Source organism: Aquarana catesbeiana, linkage group LG09 (genome assembly GCF_042186555.1).
Source record: "Aquarana catesbeiana isolate 2022-GZ linkage group LG09, ASM4218655v1, whole genome shotgun sequence".
Taxonomy (NCBI): Eukaryota; Metazoa; Chordata; class Amphibia; order Anura; family Ranidae; genus Aquarana; species Aquarana catesbeiana.
Window position 1 is genome coordinate 290613638 of NC_133332.1, and position 23712 is coordinate 290637349.

A 23712-nucleotide genomic window follows, 5' to 3' on the forward strand; every position below is an offset into this window, starting at 1 on the left:
TCAGCCAGTTTGTATGTGCCCATCATAGCACAGAGTGTGGCTGAGCCCAGAGGCAAAATTCAGCCACCTATGAATCCAGCAAACTATCTGTTCCTGGCTGTCTGTATGAATGAGGCATTAGGAGCTTAGCTCCTGTGTTTGCATTGAAGTTTGGCAGGCTGCTGAGTCAGCGTTGAGTGGGAGGACAGAGGGAGCTAAACTGCTGGAAGAATGACTTCTATACTTCTGCTGTGAACACAGGATAGATTGCTCCACTGTGGTTGCAGCTCCAGAGGACATTGATGGCTTGTTTAAAGCTTTTTTAGAAAAAAAACATCCCCCGCTGGGTAAACTATTTACACTGCAGGGAGTTTAACAAACTTTATAGCATATCCTTTGTTGCTGTGAAGAAATATCTGTTTGTTTTACTAGACTGCTTGCACATGGATTCTGAATGGAAGTGACTGTTTCATTATAATCAGCTGATGCACTCTCTCTGTGTTCTGATGAAGAAAGCTGCAGTGTCTGCATCCGTTTAGAAGTATTTAACCTTTGGGTAGTATTTCACCAAAACCTAAATTCATATTACAGGGGTGGCTAAAATTTGACTTGTATCTTAGTGCAGACTTCTGAGAAAATCAGTGAGCCTATCACACAAGCAGGAAAAGACAATGCCTTACTGCATTGATTTTTACAGAAAATTAGACTGGCTGCAGATTAAAAAGGAAAGGTAATTTTCAATAAAATTAATTACAACATAGCTTGTGTAGCAACTGCATATGCTATGCATTTTTCCTCCTCCAAGTGTCAGTATGGAATCAGATCACAAGCTATGTTCGGCAGCAACCAGACAGACAGGTGCAGAATCACAATCAAGTTCACGGTCAGGAAAATACAGGAGTCGGCAACGTGCTGACGGTGGGGTACCAAGCCAGGAGGCAGAATCGTGGTCAGAAGTTCAGGCAGGGGTAATCCAAAGAGGGGTGTCAGGCATAGCTGAATCATTAACAGGGTAAGCTGACTTTCTGGAACTTTGAATGCAGGAACCAGAGCTGAAGACAATTCAGCAATGAGGCTAGGCAGATCTCAGGATTAAATAGGTGGGTGGACTGAGGCCCCTTGCTTGCTTATGCGTTTGAGCTTTCTTGTCCTTGCATGTCTTGTATAGCTTCTATGAACACGACCCTACACATGTACACAGAAATGAGCCCCTGCTGTATGAGAATTTGCACTTGCTGACATACTCTTTAAGTATCTATAGTCTGGCAACAGATTCTCTTTAAAGCGAACCTGGGCTTTGTCCAGTTACAATTGCATAATGCATATATCATATCAACATGGGATACTTGCGTAGTTAGGAAGACCATTGAATGTAACCGAAGAAAAGGTTAGTTCATGTCAACCATTTTACCGCTTGTTTTAATTTTCTCGCCTGTTTTGGAAAAATAACCTTGAGAAATGAATTGCCACAAATGACTTTCTGCAGAGTTATATGTTTGATGCAATCATCAAACTTGTTGAAAAGTAGAGCAACGTTTTACAATGCCATCATTTGTTTGTAGCCATGTAATAGGGAACCTGGTTGGGTGGCAGACAAATTCATGTATCCAGCTTGAGGCTTCCACAGGTGTATGAATGAAGGTTCTCCTCCAACATGACGTATGCATTGCTCTTGTAAACACTTCTGGACTTAGTTGGACAGCATCCAGAGCTTGATGTTCTTGTTCAAAAGCACATGAGAATTTTTGTGGCCTCTTGCGGTTTGTTTTCAGCCTTGCTTTCCCTCTAATCTTTGCCTTGCAGCAAAGCCCAAGTATAAAATGGTCCCCTTTTCCTTCATGTACCTGCTTCTAAAGTCTGAAAACAACATAGAGTAACTTGTCCTCTAAAACCCAATCATTGTGGTTTAGGGAACCATTAGGTGCTTATTCATAATAAAAAAACTGTTATTTTGATTTTTTTTTTCTCAGCCTTGTTGATATTTTCGTAACGTTAATGTTTTAAGGTATTTTGTGATAAGAATGTATAAAATTGGATTTACTTTTTATTATGCTAGCATAAGAACACACTATATGGCCTAAAGGTTTGTGGACACTTTACCATCACATCTATGAGTTTGATGGACCTTACATATCAAAACTATAGGTACCATTATTATGGAGTAGACCCCTGTCTGTACATACAACAGCCTCCACTTTTCTGGCAATGCTTTTCACAAGGTTTTTGGAATGTGTCTGTGAAAATGTGTGCCCAATCAGACAAAAGAGTACTGTACTGTGAGAGGAGGTACCAGTGTTTGAACAAAAGACCTGGCTTGTAATCAGTATTCCAATTCATCTCAAAAGTATTTGTTAGTGTTGAGGTTAGGGCTCAGCGCAGGCCTCTTGAGTCCTCCACTCCAAAAATCATTAAAGCATGTCTTCATGGAGCTCATTTTAAAGCAGAGCTTCACCCAAAAGGGGAAGCTCTGCTTGTTTGCCCCCCCCCCCCCCCCCCGGCTGCCACATTTGGCACCTTTTGGGGGGGAGGGGGAGCGGGTACCAGGTTTTGACAGGTTCCCGCTCCCACTTCTGGCTCAGGACGCCACGGTGAAGTTAGCTGGATGTTCGCCCCCCTTCCTCCTTCCTCCGCTGCCAGGACATTCACAAAATGTAGCCCTCTTTGTGCAGACACTGTAGGAAACTGGCTGCGAAGCTGCAAGGCTTTACTGCCTGTTTCCCCTAGCCAAGATGGAGGCTGCAGCACCTGAGAGCTGATTGGAAAATCGGCTCACGTGAAGACACCGCTGGATTTGTGGATAGTATTTGTAGCTGTTGACATTTAATTTTTACTGAAGGAGCCTGGAGCTCCGCTTTAAGTGCAGGGGCAAAGTCATTGCTGAAACAGGAAAGGGCCTTCCCAGACTGTTTTCACAAGGTTGGAAGTGCATAATTGTCTGCAATGTTTTTCTATGCTATTTAACAGTACCCGTCACTAGAAACACCTAAACTCAATTTTTCGATGGTTGTCTGCAAACTTTTGTTCCTTCATTAGTGTTTGTAAATTTCAGCTTGCACTATTGAGCTCTTTAAACACAAGGCTTTTTTTCAACACAGTAGCAAACAAATCGGTAAACCTGTGAAAAGGAGCATAGAGCTTCACCTGCTGGAAGAAGAAGATGGCTGCAATCTGATATATATAACCCCTCCTATTTCTTTGTTATACTGTGCATTTTCAAAAAGGATGATATAATGGGAACCTCTGCCTAGGCATTTTACCACTGGAACCCACCACTGCAACTTTTGTGACTTGCCTGACCAAAATTGTACAAGTACTGCTCAGAACTTCTTCCCTCTTTTCACTGAAAAAAAGGGAATGGTCACCCAAGTCCCACAGAAGACTTCCCAAAATGTTGAGAAAGTGATACTCCTGTTAGTGCAATCTAGGGAAGCCTTAAATTAATAAAGTTTTACAAGAGCTCTGTACTAAGGGCTGAACTGGGCTGCTTACACTCACCCTTTTTTTATGCACCAGTTTGATCATCTGTAATACATGATATGCGGTGTAGTAACTCATTGGTCTACCTTCCCCTCCCTCAGGTTCGGATGGCTGTGTACAGTATTTCAGTCAAATAGAGTGAGCCTGAAGGCAAAGTAACTTTGCTGTAGGCCTTCTTTAGAAAACTCATAACGCTTTATCAATTCTGCGTCATGGATGCTCCGTGTATAAAACCTTACTTTGTAAAATAGAAATTTTGTGGGGCTCCCTGGTGGTAAAACTGGTTGACCTCTCGCATATTGCAGTGCTCAGGTCTAATAAGCACTGTTACATGGGGGCAGTGACCTCATCATCCCAGGTGTGCTCAGCACCCCTTTGACACTGGAGCTCACCCAGAGTGGATTCCTGTAGTTGAGATCAGAACTGTTCTGTTTGACAAGGATTGATGACGAGGGAGCATGATGGAAAATTGTCAACTAACCAGTGCCTGCATCCAGTTAGAAGAACTCTGACAGCTGACAGTGCCTACAATCTGTTAGGCCAGGTTCACACATATGGGAATTGGATGCGGATTTCCCTGCATTCAATTCAGGACAGGAGAGTGTGACCGGCTCTCAATGGAGCCGGTTCACACAGCTCTGGGGCGGCCCCGGTCCACATTTAAAAAGGGCATTGTGCATCTTTGGTTTCGATTTAGGTGCAAATTCGGGCAAACATTCGGACCTGATTCGCTCCTTAATCGGTGAACAGGGACGAACCGGAACCCATGTAGTGAGCTACGGCTGCAGCATATGTGAACCCAGAGTTAGATTCTTTTCCTTTAGTCCGCAGGCCGAATGAAATCTATATGTGTATGGCCAGCTTTAGGCGATAGTGATGTTGTTGCAAAAGCTGCTAACCCAAAATTCATAAAAATGCACTATGCAAAAAGAGTGCGTTCTTGTGAGATTTGAGTTGGGACCCTCAACTTTCCCAGGATCTGACAGGAAGACTGAGTGACACCATGGGTGCCCAGGCTTCTTTTTTTCTGTATTTTTGTTTTTTTTACAAGGGTGCAGGGCTACTAAATGGAGATACCATGTATTTTGCAAGGGGTGATTTAAGTCAAATGAAAAATGTGAGGCAGTCTGTAGTGTATCATAGTACATGACTTAAATTATGTACATGTACATGTTCAATTGGCTCATGTACACAGCCAATTGAAATTCAGTTTTTATTTCTTTTAACGTGAGCTAGAGAGAACAATGTATGTATCTGCATACTGTAGGTAATTAGTCACACTCTTGTTTCAAACATTTTTTATACACAAGGCCCATAATGATCAAAACATTTCAAGATGTTCCCCTTGGAAGAGATTTTCGCTGACTTGCTGTTTGTGATTAGAGGGAATATTTACTTTACCTAATATATAAGGAAGAAATGCTAAACGCCCAAGCAGTCAGCTCATTTCATCTTCCAACCAGTGATTGGCATTTTCATTTTTGCCATGCTCCTGTATTTAAATGATAGCTAGTCTCTTGTATCATGTCTAGAGATAGTTACAGGACTGTAGTATTCTAAAAAAAAAAAAAAAAAAAATACTGTACTGTGCAAAAGTTTTAGGCAAGTGGGAAAAATGTTGTAAATTAAGAATGCTTGTAGAAATAAAAGTGTTAATAGTTTATTTTTTATTAATGAACAAAACATAAAGTAAGTGTACCAAAGAGAAATCCAAATCAAATTCAAATCAACATTTGTTGTGACCACTCTTTGCTGTCAAAACCGCATCAATTCTTCCAGGTACACTTGCACACAGGTTGTTCCAAACATCCTGGTAGAAATAACCACAGATCTTCTGTAAATGTAGGCTGCCTCATATCCTTCTGTCTTTTCATGTAATCCCAGACTTGATGTTGAGATCAGGGCTCTGGGGGGGCCAAACCTTCACTTCCAGGACTCCTTGTTTTTCTTTACGCTGAAGATAGTTCTTAATGACGTTGGCTGTATGTTTGGGATCATTGTCATGTTGGCCTGCTGCGGAATACATTTGGGGCCAATCACACACCTCCCTGATGGTATGACTTGATGGATAAGTATCTGCTTGTATTTCTCAGCATTTGACTCATCGTTCACATTTTGACACATCGGTCCACCTGCTGCCATTTTTATGCACCCCAGTTCCTATGTTTTCATGCATATGGTGAGGAAAATAATTATTTGATCCCCTGCAGATTTTGTAAGTTTGCCTACAACAAAGAAATGAAGGGTCTATAATTTTTATCATAGGTGTATTTTAAATGATAGAGACAGAATATCAGCCAAAAATCCAGAAAAACACATGATACAAATGTTATACATTTGAGTTGGAGTTCAGTGAGTAAAATCAGTATTTGATCCTCTACCAACCAACAATAAGGCTGGGTTCACACTGGTATGACACGACAGTCGTACCACTTTGGATCCGACTTTGCCCTGCAACTTGAAGTCCGACATGCGTCCGACTTCAATGAACAGGGATCCGAGTTTAATCCCCGACAATACTAGGCACTGTGTCTGGTATAAATCTTTAGGGGGAACTCCACGCAAAATGTAAACAAAACAGCATGGGTTCCCCCTCACCACATTTTTGGTGACGTCATCCCCCTGCAGCCAGCCGTTCCTTGTGCTTCATGCCTCGTTCTGAGGCGGCCTTCCAGGACTCGGGAGCGTCACCCTGACATACTCATACCATGCCTGTAACTACCACTTAAATGTGAGTTGATTAAATTACGTTATTCAAGCTGTTTGTAAAAAGAACTACTGCACCCAAAGGCGCCTCTCCACTTGTGTTTTTTTCCAGCCTCTGGAATACGGTTTCTATCCTATCATGACGGCATCCCTGCTTGCATCCTTTGGACGTTTTTTCACTAGCACCTCTACATAGACTTTTTTAGCCTGTGTATGCTATATGGACAGATTATAGTTCTATTATAGAACATTCATTTTATTAGCAGATCCGCATTGGGATATGTACGACTCCTGAGTTGTTGCGCTTATACTTGTTATAATATTCAGACAGGTCTACCTCTCATTTCTGACTCTGGGAAAGGATTGTCTGGGGTGCAACATTCTTCTTCTCTGAGCAAAGAATAATTTTACTTCCAAATGTCCTTATTTAGAAAGGAAACGGCTATTTAAACAAAACACCCACTTCAAAGGTTAGAGCCTGCAGACCTTGAGTTTCTTCGCAACCCACCGTTTTGGAATCTTCTGAGTGGTCAGACTTGAAGGATGAGAACTTACCCAGGACAGACTTCTGTTCTGATTCAGATAAATTGTCTGTGGCAGAAGGTCTTGCTGCTTCTGTTTCTTTTAAATGAAGATACCATTACGATACCTAATAAAGTGGTCCACAGATCTCTTCAAAATGGATTCTGCGGTACCTAAGTATCCTAAGACTGGAAACATCCAGAAAAGGCATATGTCTCTCCTAAGTGCTTTTGTACAAGAATACCCTCTGGACAAAGAATTTTACAAAAAATAGGTGGTTCCTGAGGTAGATCCAGCTATCTTATGTCTCAATAAATTAATAAATCATGGCACCAGCTAAGGACTTGCCTACTTTTTAGAGATCTGGTGAAAAAGTGTTTTGAGACCTTGCTCAAGGCTTCATTCTTCTTAACTGGGCCTACCGCTCAGTCTATTGTGGTGGCCATGACGGTTTGTCAGGCTCTTGCGTCACGGTCCAGGCATCTTAAAGATAATCCCCCACCGCCAGTTGGATCTACTTCCAGCAGCCTTACACTACTGTGTGGATGGTATGAGTGACATGCTTCATAGGATTTTCATGTCTACAGTAGGGATGAGCCGAACACCCCCCTGTTCGGTTCGCACCAGAACATGCGAACAGGAAAAAAGTTCGTTCGAACACGCGAACACCGTTAAAGTCTATGGGACACGAACATGAATAAACAAAAGTGCTAATTTTAAAGGCTTATATGCAAGTTATTGTCATAAAAAGTGTTTGGGGACCTGGGTCCTGCCCCAGGGGACATGGATCAATGCAAAAAAAAGTTTTAAAAACGGCCGTTTTTTCAGGAGCAGTGATTTTAATAATGCTTAAAGTCAAACAATAAAAGTGTAATATCCCTTTAAATTTCGTACCTGGGGGGTGTCTATAGTATGCCTGTAAAGGGGCGCATGTTTCCTGTGTTTAGAACAGTCTGACAGCAAAATGACATTTTGAAGGAAAAAACTTATTTAAAACTACCCGCGGCTATTACATTGCCGACAATACACATAGAAGTTCATTGATAAAAACGGCATGGGAATTCCCCAAAGGGGAACCCCAAACCAAAATTAAAAAAAAAAAAATGACGTGGGAGTCCTCCTAAATTCCATACCAGGCCCTTCAGGTCTGGTATGGATATTAAGGGGAACCCCGGCCAAAATTTAAAAAAAAAAATGACGTGGGGTTCCCCCTAAATTCCATACCAGACCCTTCAGGTCTGGTATGGATTTTAAGGGGAACCCCGCGCCAAAAAAAAAAAAAAAAACGGCGTGGGGTCCCCCCAAAAATCCATACCAGACCCTTATCCGAGCACGCAACCTGGCAGGCCGCAGGAAAAGAGGGGGGGACGAGAGTGCGGCCCCCCCTCCCTCCTGAACCGTACCAGGCCACATGCCCTCAACATTGGGAGGGTGCTTTGGGGTAGCCCCCCAAAACACCTTGTCCCCATGTTGATGAGGACAAGGGCCTCATCCCCACAACCCTGGCCGGTGGTTGTGGGGGTCTGCGGGCGGGGGGCTTATCGGAATCTGGAAGCCCCCTTTAACAAGGTGACCCCCAGATCCCGGCCCCCCCCCTGTGTGAAATGGTAAGGGGGTACATAAGTACCCCTACCATTTCACGAAAAAAGTGTCAAAAATGTTAAAAATGACAAGAAACAGTTTTTGACAATTCCTTTATTTAAATGCTTCTTCTTTCTTCTATCTTCCTTCATCTTCTGGTTCTTCTGGCTCTTCTGGTTCTTCCTCCGGCGTTCTCGTCCAGCATCTCCTCCGCGGCGTCTTCTATCTTCTTCTCCTCGGGCCGCTCCGCACCCATGGCATGGGGGGAGGCTCCCGCTCTTCTCTTCTTCTTTTCTTCTCTTCTTCTCTTCTTCATTTTCTTCTCCGTGCCGCTCCGCAATCCATGCTGGCATGGAGGGAGGCTCCCGCTGTGTGACGGCGCTCCTCGTTTGACAGTTCTTAAATAACGGAGGGGGCAGGGCCACCCGGTGACCCCGCCCCACTCTGACGCACGGTGACTTGACGGGACTTCCCTGTGACGTCACGGGGAATGCCACAGGGAAGTCCCGTCATGTCCCGTGCGTCAGAGGGGGGCGGGGTCACCGGGTGGCCCCGCCCCCCGTTATTTAAGAACTGTCAGACGAGGAGCGCCGTCACACAGCGGGAGCCTCCCTCCATGCCAGCATGGATTGCGGAGCGGCCCGGAGAAGAAAATGAAGAAGAGAAGAAAAGAAGAAGAGAAGAGCGGGAGCCTCCCCCCCATGCCATGGGTGCGGAGCGGCCCGAGGAGAAGAAGATAGAAGACGCCGCGGAGGAGATGCTGGACGAGAACGCCGGAGGAAGAACCAGAAGAGCCAGAAGAACCAGAAGATGAAGGAAGATAGAAGAAAGAAGAAGCATTTAAATAAAGGAATTGTCAAAAACTGTCTCTTGTCATTTTTAACATTTTTGACACTTTTTTCGTGAAATGGTAGGGGTATAAGTACCCCCTTACCATTTCACACAGGGGGGGGCGGGATCTGGGGGTCACCTTGTTAAAGGGGGCTTCCAGATTCCGATAAGCCCCCCGCCCGCAGACCCCCACAACCACCGGCCAGGGTTGTGGGGATGAGGCCCTTGTCCTCATCAACATGGGGACAAGGTGTTTTGGGGGGCTACCCCAAAGCACCCTCCCAATGTTGAGGGCATGTGGCCTGGTACGGTTCAGGAGGGAGGGGGGGCAGCACTCTCGTCCCCCCTCTTTTCCTGCGGCCTGCCAGGTTGCGTGCTCGGATAAGGGTCTGGTATGGATTTTTGGGGGGACCCCACGCCGTTTTTTTTTTTTTTTTTTTTGGCGCGGGGTTCCCCTTAAAATCCATACCAGACCTGAAGGGTCTGGTATGGAATTTAGGGGGAACCCCACATCATTTTTTTTTTTAAATTTTGGCCGGGGTTCCCCTTAATATCCATATCAGACCTGAAGGGCCTGGTATGGAATTTAGGGGGACTCCCACGTCATTTTTTTTTTTTTAATTTTGGTTCGGGATTCCCCTTTGGGGAATTCCCATGCCGTTTTTATCAATGAACTTCTATGTGTATTGTCGGCAATGCAATAGCCGCGGGTAGTTTTAAATGAGTTTTTTCCTTCGAAATGTCATTTTGCTGTCAGATTGTTCTAAACACAGGAAACATGCGCCCCTTTACAGGCATACTATAGACACCCCCCAGGTACGAAATTTAAAGGGATATTACACTTTTATTGATTGACTTTAAGCATTATTAAAATCACTGCTCCTGAAAAAACGGCCGTTTTTAAAACTTTTTTTTGCATTGATCCATGTCCCCTGGGGCAGGACCCAGGTCCCCAAACACTTTTTATGACAATAACTTGCATATTAGCCTTTAAAATTAGCACTTTTGATTTCTCCCATAGACTTTTAAAGGGTGTTCCGCGGCATTCGAATTTGCCGCGAACACCCCAAATTGTTCGCTGTTCGGCGAACTTGCGAACAGCCAATGTTCGAGTCGAACATGAGTTCGACTCGAACTCGAAGCTCATCCCTAGTCTACAGGACCAGCCTGTAAAAAAAAGCCTGAAATACATCAAAAAGGTTATGGGTGGAAAGAAACACTTCTTCTCACTTAACCAGCCTGTAAAAAAAAGGCTGAAATACATCTGGCCAGAAGAATCTGTAGCCATTTCAGGTGGTCATACACAGCCAGTGCTCAGTTGGCTGAAATTTAGAGGGAAATCCACCTGCCCGTAAACTGCCTGATTTGTGACATGCCCACCAGGTTGAACTCGACTTTGTTAATGCTGCAGCAGCTATACATGCAGCAGAGGGCCTTGAACGAGTACCTGTGTGAATATGGCACAACAACAGGCTCAGGCCGCCTCTGCTTTTTTCCCCACGCCAATGGCTGATCATTAAGGATGCATGCACTGTATTGTCACCATTTGAGGAGTCCAAGGATGGTGAGTCGTGGCAGTGCATGCATCAGTAAAACAAACCCTGTTGTGTTCCTGCTGAAGCAGACTCTGCGTGGCATTATGGACAGGGCACTGGAGGCAGAGCAGCAGGAGGAAGAGGAAGACTTCCTTTCCTCTTAAGGCCCACTTTATCGAGACACCATTATTCCTATGTCACAGAACACACAGGAGGATAGAGGGGAGGATGGTGAGGAGGAGGATTCTGGCACTTTCATAGGCTCCGAAGAAGAGGAAGACATGCGTCCATCTGTAAGTGATGGCTTTCCAACTCCAGGACCCTTGGTAGTAGGACGTGGCTGGGAGGAGGAAGTTCCAGATGCTGTCATCCTGAGTAACCCCGAGGAGTCTGCTTCTCAAACCTCCACAAATTTGAGGTGCATGGGCAACCTCATGCTTCAAAGCCTGCGAAAGGACCCAAGATTATGTGGCATAAAGGAGAAGGATGATTATTGGTTGGCAACCCTCCCTGACCACCGTTCTAAGGGGAAGGTCTCAGAACTCATCCCGTCCCCACAGAGAGTGCAGAAGATAAACTAGTTTATTGGATGTTTTTCCTGACTCCATTAGGTTATGGGTAGCGGAAAACGTAGTTTTGAGTCTTCTGTTGGTCAAGAGAGGAGCGTTGGAGAAGGCGTCCGCCTAAGTGAGGCATTTCGGAATTTTTTTAGTCCTCGCCGCCCAGGGCTGTCGGCTTTCACATCCCATGTGCAGCTTCTGCATCACGAGGTGGACGATTACCTCGGGGCCAAAACAGAGATGGAGAGCTTTCCAGCTGACGATCCACTGACTTACTGGGTCATTAGAATAGACCACTGGCCAGAACTTGCCCAGTGTGCTATTGAGTTGTTGGGCTGCCCTGCATCCAGCGTGCTTTCAGAATGAGTATTCAGTGCTGCAGGAGGTTTCGTTACTGATCATAGAACGCATTTGTCCACAGACTCTGTGGACCGTTTGACATTTATAAAAATGAATCAATCCTGGATTACCAGCTATGAAGTCCCTGATGCCGATGTCTGATTAAGTCTTTTTGGGATGTGGATTCTCTGCTGGACTTCAAGGCTCCATCTGGAAGAATGTTTTTGGTATAGGTTTCATGGGCACAATTAACACTCACAGACCAATTTTTCAGCAACTGTTTGACAGGTGCATATCATTGCAATTTTTTTTGCCTTCATCAAGAGCACCTCTATAGGGTTACGGTGGGAAGACGCCCCCGACACCAAAGACCTATTTTTCTGCACCTGTTTGACAGGTGCATATCATTACAATTTTTTACAGCAAGGTCAATTCTTGCTTTCATAAAGATTACCTCGGTGGGAAGGCACCACCGACACCCATAGACCAAATTTTACGCACCCGTTACTTCTATACAAAGTCAAAGTGACACCAGAATGTATATAACAAATCTCTAATCTTGTTCCCAGTGCACTACGTTGTGGCCTCATCATACACACTGGCTTCCCAGCTGTTGCTGAGCAAAATAAAGGCAGCTTGCAGGGAAAATGTCATTTTGTTGGGCTTTATAAATGCAATTATTGCTGCAGCAGATTCTAGACATGGTACAGATCTGCCACTTTACAGGTAGTCTAAGGGGACCCCCAGGCACTACCGTATATTGGAAGGAATTTGTCATTTGTATGTTTTCACTTTAAAAATCAAAAAATCACTGCTCATTTAAAAATTACTTTTTTCACAAACTTCTTTTTTTATTGATACATGTCCCCTAGGGCAGGACCTGAACCCCTATAACCATTGTATGCCCAGTTACTTGCATATAAGCCTTCAAAATGGGCACTTTTGATTTTTGACATTTAGGTCCCATTGACTTTATTGGTGTTCCATATTCGGGTCCGAACTTTCTGGTGCTAACCGAACAGGGGTCCGTTCAGCCCATCCCTATTGGCCTGGAGAGAAAATACAAGTGCATTTTTTTAATCATAGGCTTCCTTGCCTGTGATATCTGCTTTGTAAGACCGGTGGCCGCTATGTCATGTATTTTTCTGGCCCAAGTCTTGTCTCTGCCTAACTGTAGTTTCTTACTGCAAGCAGTGATGCAACTCCATCCCCGCTTGCTGTAGTGGATGGACCCGGGAGTCTGAGACTGCCAGTCTGAACCGCCCACTGATGCAGTGTCTGTCCCACCTCCCATGACCTCATATATTGACTGACAGACCAGGAGTTTCCTCCCCTTTCTCAGCAACCTATAGCTGCAACGTGTAGGCTATGTAGATAAGCGCCATGTGGGTGAGTACACAAACTAAATTAGTGTAATAATTAAATGCTTAATGTACCTGCCCATATTCATGCCGTTCACTGCAATTCCCTTATTTCTCACTCTACAGCTATGCATGATGGGAACTGTAGTTGCTCATAGCTGTAGAGGGAGAAGAGAGAAGGCAGAAGGTTACAAGTCCCTGAATTTACACCTCCTTCTGCCGACCGAAGCTTCTATTTTGCAAATATTGCATTCGGTAATAAATATACATGTATGGTGCAAGATCTGAAACAGATCCTATTATACTGAAAAGTCGAAATAGTCTTTTGTCTGACAGCTGCAAATGCAGCAAACCTGAAAATGGGGAGGGAAAGTCCACTGTATCAGAGCCAGCCTTATGCAGGGAAGCAGAAGCAATCTCCAGGAGGTCTCCAGGAGGAGTTGGAGACGTGTGACGCGCCTTGCGTGCCGGGACGCGGTGGCCATTTTGTGAGTTGGAAACGCTGGACGTTTCCTACAATGCTTATATTAACCTGCTGAAATGTGAGCGCAAAACCTTTTTTTAGCTTTTTATCAATAAACTATCATTTGGATGTCTGCACTATAAGAAGTCTCTTTTTCTCTCTTAACTGGGTATTGAGACTGTGAAGGAGATACCGTGTCATCCTCATGCTGCTGAGGAGCTGTCAGTGATTTCTATCCATGCCTGTTAACATCTTCCTATGGGTAAGAGGCAGTGTGTTTGAGTGACGGTGGCGGTCTCTTGACTTATTTGATACTTCAAGATACATCCCTGTGGCTTACTTTGGACTTTTAAAAGTGGATTACGTATATGTTTTTGCCAGTTGAGTCTGTGCCAGCAATATATTTTGGGTTCATGTTGGACTTTTTTCAAGCGCTTCACCATTTTCCATAAATCTCCAAGATATGTAAGAGAAAAAAAGAATGCAGGCACCTCTGAGTGCAGCCTGTTAAAATTATATTTGTAAACTTACATAGTAAGCTCTCAAACTCCCTTGTCACCTCATCCCATGCTCGCCTTCAGGACTTTTCCAGAGCCTCTCCCATCCTCTGGAATGCTCTACCCCAATCCGTCCGATTTTCTCCTACTTTATCCACTTTCAGATGATCCCTGAAAACTCATCTCTTCAGAGAAGCCTATCTGGCCCCCACCTAACAACTGTACATTTATCTTCTCAATCAGCAGATCACTCACAGTTATTAGCTCTTGTATCTCTTGATCTTCCCTCTTAGATTGTAAGCTCTAAGGAGCAGGGCCCTCTGATTCCTACTGTATTAAAGTGTATTGTATTTGTACTGTCTACCCTCAAGTTGTAAAGCGCTACGTAAACTGTTGGCACTATATAAATCCTGTATAATAATAATAATTGTACAACTCACATTTTGAGAATGCAAAGACAGGCGCATCTGTGGTAGTTCACCTGGTGATGCATCCATAGCACTGATCCGCAAGGGGAGCAGTCCTGGCTGCTCTGTAGACTCTCGTGGCTGGCAAGATGGTCGTGTAATGGAAGAGAGCCGAAAAGGAAGGGTGGAACACTCATTGGACCGCATCGCTGGTCAGGATGATGTCACTGGTGTGCTCGCGACCAGTTTCAGAGCTAGCGCACCCTGGTGATGTGAGGAATGCGCGCTCCTTTCTCCAGCTAGCTCGGAAACACGTCGCGAGCATGCCAGTGAAGTCATTCCGACCAGTGCTGCGGTCCAAGAAGCGTTCCTCCCCTCCTTTTTTGCTCTCTTCCATTACACCACCATCTTGCCAGCCTTGAGAGTCTACAGAGCAGCCAGGACGGCTCCCCTTGCGGACCAGTGCTATGGATGCATCACCGGGCGAACTATCGCAGATGTGCCTGTCATTGCATTCTCAAATGTGAGTTGTACTATTTGATTTACAAATATAATTTTAACAGTCTGCACTCAGAGGCGCCTGCATTATTTTCTTCTCTTACATATCCTGGATTTTTAAAAGTAAACTACTAAAATGTATTGGTATACATAGGTCAATGTACATAATGTAGTTTTTTTTTGGCATCCTGCAGTTCTTCTTTAAGGGTGAACCTACAAAGGATGATCCAGATTCTGCAGGACTTCGGTTGGATCTTCAACCTTCAGAAATCGATCATGGAACTGTCCTAATGCCTGGAGTATTTGGTACTGTATACTACCTATAACAAGGTGTTCTGCCATGGGGGTAACTTTTCTCATTTCAGAAACATACTTGGGCCCTTTAGTCCACTGCATATCTCTTGGTGAGGATTTTCATATGGTTGCCATGACAGCCTTGTTAAAGGTGGTCTATGCTTAGTGGCATTCCAGACCTCTTCTGGCAGCCTGGAACAAATTGTCACTGCTTTATCACCCTATTAACCTATGCTCCAGGGCAAAGAACTCCCTTATGTGGTTATCAAGTTTGTTGCTGGGACTGGGCTGTTTCTTCCTTCTGTTGGTCTGGAGAGTACTGACCACATATGTCAGCCTTTCTTTCAGACTGGGGAACTTGTACTCAGAGGAAGGCTTGTCTTACGATTAACATTTAGGAAATAAGAATAATTTGTCCTTCTCTTAATTGGACAGGCCTTCTCAAGGGTCTTCTGGTCAGGATATAATTATTATTATTTAAGGTACTTATATAGCGCTGTCAATTTACGCAGCGCTTTACATATACATTGTACATTCACATCAGTCCCTACCCTCAAGAAGCTTACAATCTAAGGTCCCTAACTCACATTCATATACTAGGGCCAATTTAGACAGAAGCCAATTAACCTACTAGCATGTCTTTGGGGTGTGGGAGGAAACCAGAGTACCCGGAGGAAATCCATCCAGGCACAGGGGGAACATGCAAACTCCAGGCAGGTAGTGTCGTGGTTGGGATTCGAACCAGTCACCCTTTTTACTGCTAGGCAACAGTGCTACCCACTACACCACTGTGCCGCCCATAATCTGACAACATCATTGTGGTGGCTTGTGTAAACCACCAGGGTGGTGCAAAAAGCTGCAAGGCTTAAAAGGAGATGGAAGTTATTAGGTGAAGCTACCAAGCAAATTTTGCTGTGCACATTCCACATTGTGCACATTGTACACATGGAACTGTCACTGGAGCAATAGTCACTTCACGCTGAGGTGTTCAGGGAAATCTTTCCGGGGGATGCCGGATGGACCTTCTGGTGTCCAGGTTCAATGGAAAACTGAACCAATTTGTGTCCGGGACAAGGAACCCTCCAGCATTGATGATGGACGCTTTAGTGACTCTGTGGGAACAGTTTCATCTGATTTATGCATTCCCAAACCCCCTGCTTCAATTACTTTCTTGGTTGCTTCCCAGGGTTAAGGTGGAAAGGGCCACAGTAAGGCGGGTGACCCCAAATTGGCCAAAAAGGGCTTGGTTCTCTGACATCCTTCACATGCTGGTGCAACCACCCTGGTCCCTTCCCGACTGTCCAGGTCTTCCATCTCAAGGCCTCATGCATCATCTATCTTCATGGTTGCTTGCTTTTTAACTGCTTTCGGACCACCCACCGCATGTATACTGCAGCAGGGCGTCTCGGCAAAATCACATACCTGTACTTACTGCTCTAGTTATCTTAAAGCTGGCCATAGATGAAGCGATTTTCTTTCCTGTAACCACATGTCCTGAATCTCGGCTGGTCCCTGCTGAACTGGCTGAGATTCAACCGTCTATGGCTGGCTTTAGATGTGGTGGCTACATTTATTATCTTTTTAAGGCGAAGTACCTTTTCTGCAAATCTCAAACAGCGCTATCAGCAGTGTAATAAGCTTTTCCAGGTCTCCTCCATGGAATACAGAACTTAACCTGCCTCCCCTTACCATGTTACAGAGATGAGGAGAAGAGCAAGTGTTGTAGTCTTAACACACGGTCTGTCCCAGGCTGACAACGCTGTTCCCTATTTACAGTCAGGTCCATAAATATTGGGACATCGACACAATTCTAATATTTTTGGCTCTATACACCAACACAATGGATTTGAAATGAAACAAACAAGATGTGCTTTAACTGCAGACTTTCAGCTTTAATTTGAGGGTATTTAGATCAAAGTCAGGTAAATGGTGTAGGAATTACAACAGTTTGTATATGTGCCTCCCACTTTTTAAGGGACCAAAAGTAATGGGACAGATTAACAATCATCCATCAAACTTTCACTTTTTAATACTTGGTTGCAAATACTTTGCAGTCAAATACAGCCTGTAGTCTGGAATGCATAGACATCACCAGACGCTGGGTTTCATGCCAGGCCTCTACTGCAAATGTCTTCAGTTCCTGCTTGTTCTTGGGGCATTTTCCCTTCAGTTTTGTCTTCAGCAAGTGAAATGCATGCCCAATTGGCTTCAGGTCAGGTGATTGACCTGGCCATTGCATAACATTCCACTTCTTTCCCTTAAAAAACTCTTTGGTTGCTTTCGCAGTATGCTTCGGGTCATTGTCCATCTGCACTGTGAAGCACCGTCCAATGAGTTCTGAAGCATTTTGCTGAATATGAGCAGATCATATTGCCCGAAGCACTTCAGAATTTATCTTGCTGCTTTTGTCAGCAGTCACATCATCAATAAATACAAGAGAACCAGAGAACCAGTTCCATTGGCAGCCATACATGCCCACGCCATGACACTACCACCACCATGCTTCACTGATGAGGTGGTATGCTTTGGATCATGAGCAGTTCCTTTCCTTCTCCATACTCTTCTCTTCCCATCACTCTGGTACAAGTTGATCTTGGTTTTATCTGTCCATAGGATGTTGTTCCAGAACTGTGAAGGATTTTTAGATGTTGTTTGGCAAACTTTACTCTGGCCTACCTGTTTTTGAGGCTCACCAATGGTTTACATCTTGTGGTGAACCCTCTGTATTCACTCTGGTGAAGTCTTCTTTTGAATGTTGACCTTGACATGCATACACCTACCACCTGGAGAGTGTTCTTGATCTGGCCAACTGTTGTGAAGGGTGTTTTCTTCACCAGGGAAAGAATTCTTTGGTCATCCACCGGGTCTTTTGGTGTTGCTGAGCTCACTGGTGCGTTCTTTCTTTTTAAGGATGTTCCAAACGGTTGATTTGGCCACACCTAATGTTTTTGCTATCTCTCTGATGGGTTTGTTTTGTTTTTTCAACCTAATGATGGCTTGCTTCACTGATAGTGACAGCTCTTTGGATCTCATATTGAGAGTTGACAGCAACAGATTCCAAATGCAAATAGCACACTTGTAATAAACTCTGGACCTTTTATCTGCTCCTTGTAAATGGGATAATGAGGGAATAACACACACCTGGCCATGGAACAGCTGAGCAGCCAATTGTCCCATTACTTTTGGTCCCTTAAAAAGTGTGAGGCACATATACAAACTGTTGTAATTCCTACACCGTTCACCTGACTTGGATCTGAATACCCTCAAATTAAAGCTGAAAGTCTGCAGTTAAAGCACATCTTGTTTGTTTCATTTCAAATCCATTGTGGTGGTGTATAGAGCCAAAAAGATTAGAATTGTGTCCATGTCCCAATATTTATGGACCTGACTGTATATTTGTAAATAGAACATTCTCATGAGGAAATTGTGTGGTAAAGAAACAAATGCACCCATCTTGCATCCTCTATCATTGGTCCATTTCTGTTACTGAAGCAGAATTCATGTGAAGATAATGTAGAGAAATCAGTTGTGGGGGGCTTTCTATAACAGTTTTCTTGTTATTCTCCCTTGATGAATACCTTCGTTTGGAGTTGATTACTGTCTCCTAGTATTCCACACTCAGCTAATGCTTCTGGCTCTCATTGGCGTTTTCCTATCTCAAGGACCTTGGCCTGTGTTCCTGTGTAATGCTGTTCATCTCTCATCTAGTAGCAGTAATAGAGAAAGTCTCTGTAATTTCAGCCTTCCAGAGTTCTACACTTGAAGTAGCTGCCAATAGAGAGGAGGAGGGAAACTAGGAGCATTTAATCTGGTTTTTCCCTTTTTAACCATGAATCATGTCTTGGTTGCTTACTCTCAATTGGAGACAAATGTGAGACAGAATTAAACAAGAAGAATGTAGCATGGAGAATTATACCATACTGGGATGACATGTTCAGACATCTGCTGATCAGCTAATTGTCAAGGGAGTGAGTATTGGAATACTGTGCTAATAAGAAGAAGCTAATCAATGCCAAAGTACTTTTTGGTGTTCATACTCATTCATTTTTCTTTATTACTTTCCATTTTTGATTCTAATAATCACCAACATAGATACATTGATTTACCCAACAGTGTATCTAAACTCAAGAACAATATTGTAATATATTGTAGCCTACCTGCCCTATAGCTTCACTTTTTTGTGCCTTTTTGGAACATTTCATATTCAAACTGGTTGCCATGTAACAGCTGTTGATACACTAGACTGCCATGTCTATATGAAAATTTCATGTCCCCTCTATGTGACTGTGATGATTCTAGTTAGAGCTCCAAGATAACTAGGAACACTGAAATATTTCAGTTTGGAAGTAATGGCTATTTTAATTTTTTGCCTGAGCAAATAGGTAATACTGTTTATCACATTAACTTTACAAACATTTGCCAAAAGGGCTCATTTACATCATTTGCGTTGGGCTGTGTTGGTCAACGCAATCGCAGTGCATGGACAAAGCAAAAAGTCTTGTTCAATATTGTGTCAGTTTACACTAACATCCTACATTGGTGTACTCTCAAAAAAAAATGACGCAGGCAAGATAGGGTAGCAAGAGGCAGAAATATCCCCATGAACAATAAGCAGGGAAATAATCTTTTTGTCACTAAGAGAGTTACTTTATCTTGTTTTGTGCACAACAAAACCCTTCCATCTATAGTTTTCCAGCTACGACTAGAGAATGTAAGTAGGCACTGGAATGTTCTTGGGATGTTCGTTCCTGTCACATTGAGGGAAAAAAGTATGCCCACTGACAAAAAATGATCAGTCTATATTTTTAATGGTAAGTTTTTTTTTTAACAGTGAGAGACAGAATAATAAAAAAATACTGAAAAACACATTTCAAAAAAGTTTTAAATTAATTTGCATTTTAATGAGTGAAATAAGTATTTGACCCCTTTGCAAAACATGACTTAGTACTTGGTGGCAAAACCCTTGTTTGCAATCAGAGGTCAGACGTTTCTTGGCCACCAGGTTTGCACACATCTCAGGAATAGATTTTGTCCCATTCCTCTTTGCGGATCCTCTCCAAGTCATTAATGTTTTGAGGCTGACATTTGGTAACTTGAACCTTCAGCTCCCTCCACATCTTTTCTATGGGATTAAAGGAGTTGTAAAGGCAGAAGATTTTTATCTTAGTGCATTCTATTCTATTAAGATAAAAACCTTTTGTGTGTAGCAGCACCCCCTTAATTACTTACCTGAGCCCCATCTCTCTCCAGCGACGTCTACGAATGTCTAAGCCATCTGGGACACTCCTCCTGATTGGCTGAGACACAGCAGCGGCACCATTGGCTCCTGCGGCTGTCAATCAAAGTCAGTCAGCCAATTAGGGGAGAGAGGGGGTGGAGCCGAGTCAGGGCTCCGTGTCTGAATGGACACACAAAGCTGTGACTTGGCTTGGCTGCCCCCATAGAAGGCTGCTGGCTATGGGGGCACGTGATAGGAGGGAGGGGCCAGGAGCAGAAAGGAGGGACCCGAGAAGAGGAGGATCCAGGCTGCTCTGTGCAAAACCAGCTGTACAGAGGATGTATGACATGTTTGTTATTTAAAAAAATAAACAAGACTTTACAATCACTTTAAGGTCTGGAGACTGTCTAGGCCACTCCAGGACCTTAATGTGCCTCTTCTTGAGCCACTCCTTTGTTGCCTTGGCCATGTGTTTTGGGTCATTGTCATGCTGGAATACCCATCCACAACCCATTTTCAATGCCCTTGCTGAGGGAAAGAGGTTCTCACCCAAGATTTGACAGTATATGGCCCCGTCCATTGTCCCTTTTGATGCAGTGAAGTTGTCCTGTCCCCTTAGCAGAAAACACCCCCCCCAAGGCATAATGTTTCCACCTCCATGTTTGATGGTGTGGATGGTGTTCTTGGGGTCATAGGCATTCCTCCTCCTCCAAACACGGCGAGTTGAGTTGATGCCAAAGAGCTCAATTTTGGTCTCATCTGACCACAACACTTTCACCCAGTTCTCCCTTGACTCATTTAGATGTTCGTTAGCAAACTTCAGACGGGCCTGTACATTGACTTTCTTGAGCAGGGGGACTTGCGGGCATTGCAGGATTTCAGTCCTTCACGGCTTAGTGTGTTGCCAATTGTTTTCTTGGTGACTATGGTCCCAGCTTCCTTGAGATCATTTACAAGATTCTCCTGTGTAGTTCTGGGCTGATTCCTCACCGTTCTCATGGTGCCCCAGACCAAGGGAGATTGAAAGTTATTTTGTGTTTCTTCTATTTGCGGATAATCACAGCAAATGTTGTCCCCCTCTCACCAAGCTGTACGGACGATACTAAGCTAAGCAGGGCAATAACTTCTCCGCAGGATGTGGAAACCTTGCAAAAAGATCTGAACAAATGAATGGGGTGGGCAACTACATGGCAAATGAGGTTCAATGTAGAAAAATCTAAAATAATGCATTTGGGTGGCAAAAATACGAATGCAATCTATACACTGGGGGAGAACCTCTGGGGGAATCTAGGATGGAAAAGGACCTGGGGATCCTAGTAGATGATAGGCTCAGCAATGGCATGCAATGCCAAGCTGCTGCAAAAAAAAAGCAAACAGAATATTGGCATGCATTAAAAAGGGGGTCAACTCCAGAGATAAAACAATAATTCTCCCGCTCTACAGGACTGTGGTCCAGCCGCACCTAGAGTATGCTGTCCAGTTCTGGGTACCAGTCCTCAGGAAGGATGTACTGGAAATAGAGCGAGTACAAAGAAGGGCAACAAAGCTAATAAAGGGTCTGGAGGATATTAGTTATGAGGAAAGGTTGCGAGCACTGAACTTATTCTCTCTGGAGAAGAGACGCTTGAGAGGGGATATGATTTCAATTTACAAATACTGTACTGGTGACCCCACAATAGAGAGAAAACTTTTTTGCGGAAGGGAGTTTAACAAGACTCTTTGCCACTCATTAAAATTAGAAGAAAAGAGGTTTAACCTTAAACTGCGTAGAGGGTTCTTTACTGTAAGAGCGGCAAGGATATGGAATTTCCTTCCACAGGTAATACTGACATATAATCATACACATAGGTTGGACTTGATGGACTTGTGTCTTTTTTTCAACCTCACCTACTATGTCACTAAGTGTAATACAGCTGGCAGAGGACGGAGTCAGAACAAAAGTCAAGGTCAGCAACAGGAGATCAGAATCAAGTGAATTTGAGAGGCAAGCTGGTTCTAGGCACAGAATAAACAGGATGCAGGTCTCGTCACAGGTCACTGAAGCTGATGACTAGTCAGCAGTTCCATTTACAGTGAGGATGGAAAGTATTCAGACCCCCTTAAATTTTTCACTCTTTGTTATATTACAGCCATTTGCTAAAATCATTTAAGTTCATTTTATCCTCATTAATGTACACACAGCACCCCATATTGACAGAAAAACACAGAATTGTTGACATTTTTGCAGATTTATTAAAAAAGAAAAACTGAAATATATCACATGGTCTTAAGTATTCAGACCCTTTGCTGTGACACTCATATATTTAACTCAGGTGCTGTCCATTTCTTCTGATCATCCTTGAGATGGTTCTACACCATTTGAGTCCAGCTGTGTTTGATTATACTGATTGGACTTTATTAGGAAAGCCACACACCTGTCTATATAAGTCCTTACAGCTCACAGTGCATGTCAGAGCAAATGAGAATCCTGATGTCAAAGGAACTGCCTGAAGAGCTCAGAGACAGAATTGTGGCAAGGCACAGATCTGGCCAAGGTTACAAAAAAAATTCTGCTGCACTTAAGAGCACAGTGGCCTCCATAATCCTTAAATGGAACAGGTTTAGGACGACCAGAACCCTTCCTAGAGCTGGCCATCCGGCCAAACTGAGCTATCGGGGGAGAAGAGTCTTGGTGAGAGAGGTAAAGAACCCAAAGATCACTGTGGCTGAGCTTCAGAGATGCATTCGGGAGATGGGAGAAAGTTATAGAACGTCAACCATCACTGCAGCCCTCCACTAGTCGGGGCTTTATGGCAGAGTGGCCCGACGGAAGCCTCTCCTCAGTGCAAGACACATGAAAGCCCTCATGGAGTTTGCTAAAAAACACCTGAAGGACTCCAAGATGGTGAGAAATAAGATTCTTTGGTCTGATGAGACCAAGATAGAACTTTTTGGCCTTAATTTTAAGCGGTATGTGTGGAGAAAACCAGGCACTGCTCATCACCTGTCCTATACAGTCCCAACAGTGAAGCATGATGGTGGCAGCATCATGCTGTGGGGGTGTTTTTCAGCTGCACGGACAGGACGACTGGTTGCAATCAAGGGAAAGATGAATGCGGCCAAGTTCAGGGATATCCTGGACTAAAACCTTCTCCAGAGTGCTCAGGAGCTCAGACTGGGCCGAAGGTTTACCTTCCAACAAGACAATGACCCTAAGCACACAGCTAAAATAACGAAGGAGTGGCTTCACAACAACTCCGTGACTATTCTTGAATGGCCCAGCCAGAGCCCTGACTTAAACCCAATTGAGCATCTCTGGAGAGACCTAAAAATGGCTGTCCACCAATGTTTACCATCCAACCTAACAGAACTGGAGAGGATCTACAAGGAGGAATGTCAGAGGATCCCCAAATCCAGGTGTGAAAAACTTGTTGCATCTTTCCCAAAAAGACTCATGGCTGTATT

At 44.0% G+C, this 23712-nt stretch overlaps 1 protein-coding gene across 2 annotated transcripts in view; it reads left to right on the forward strand.

The window, feature by feature from the left end:
- Positions 1 to 23712, forward strand: part of COL27A1 (collagen type XXVII alpha 1 chain) — a 656744-nt gene that overhangs the window by 246948 nt on the left and 386084 nt on the right. The gene's annotated exons all lie outside the window — the stretch shown is intronic.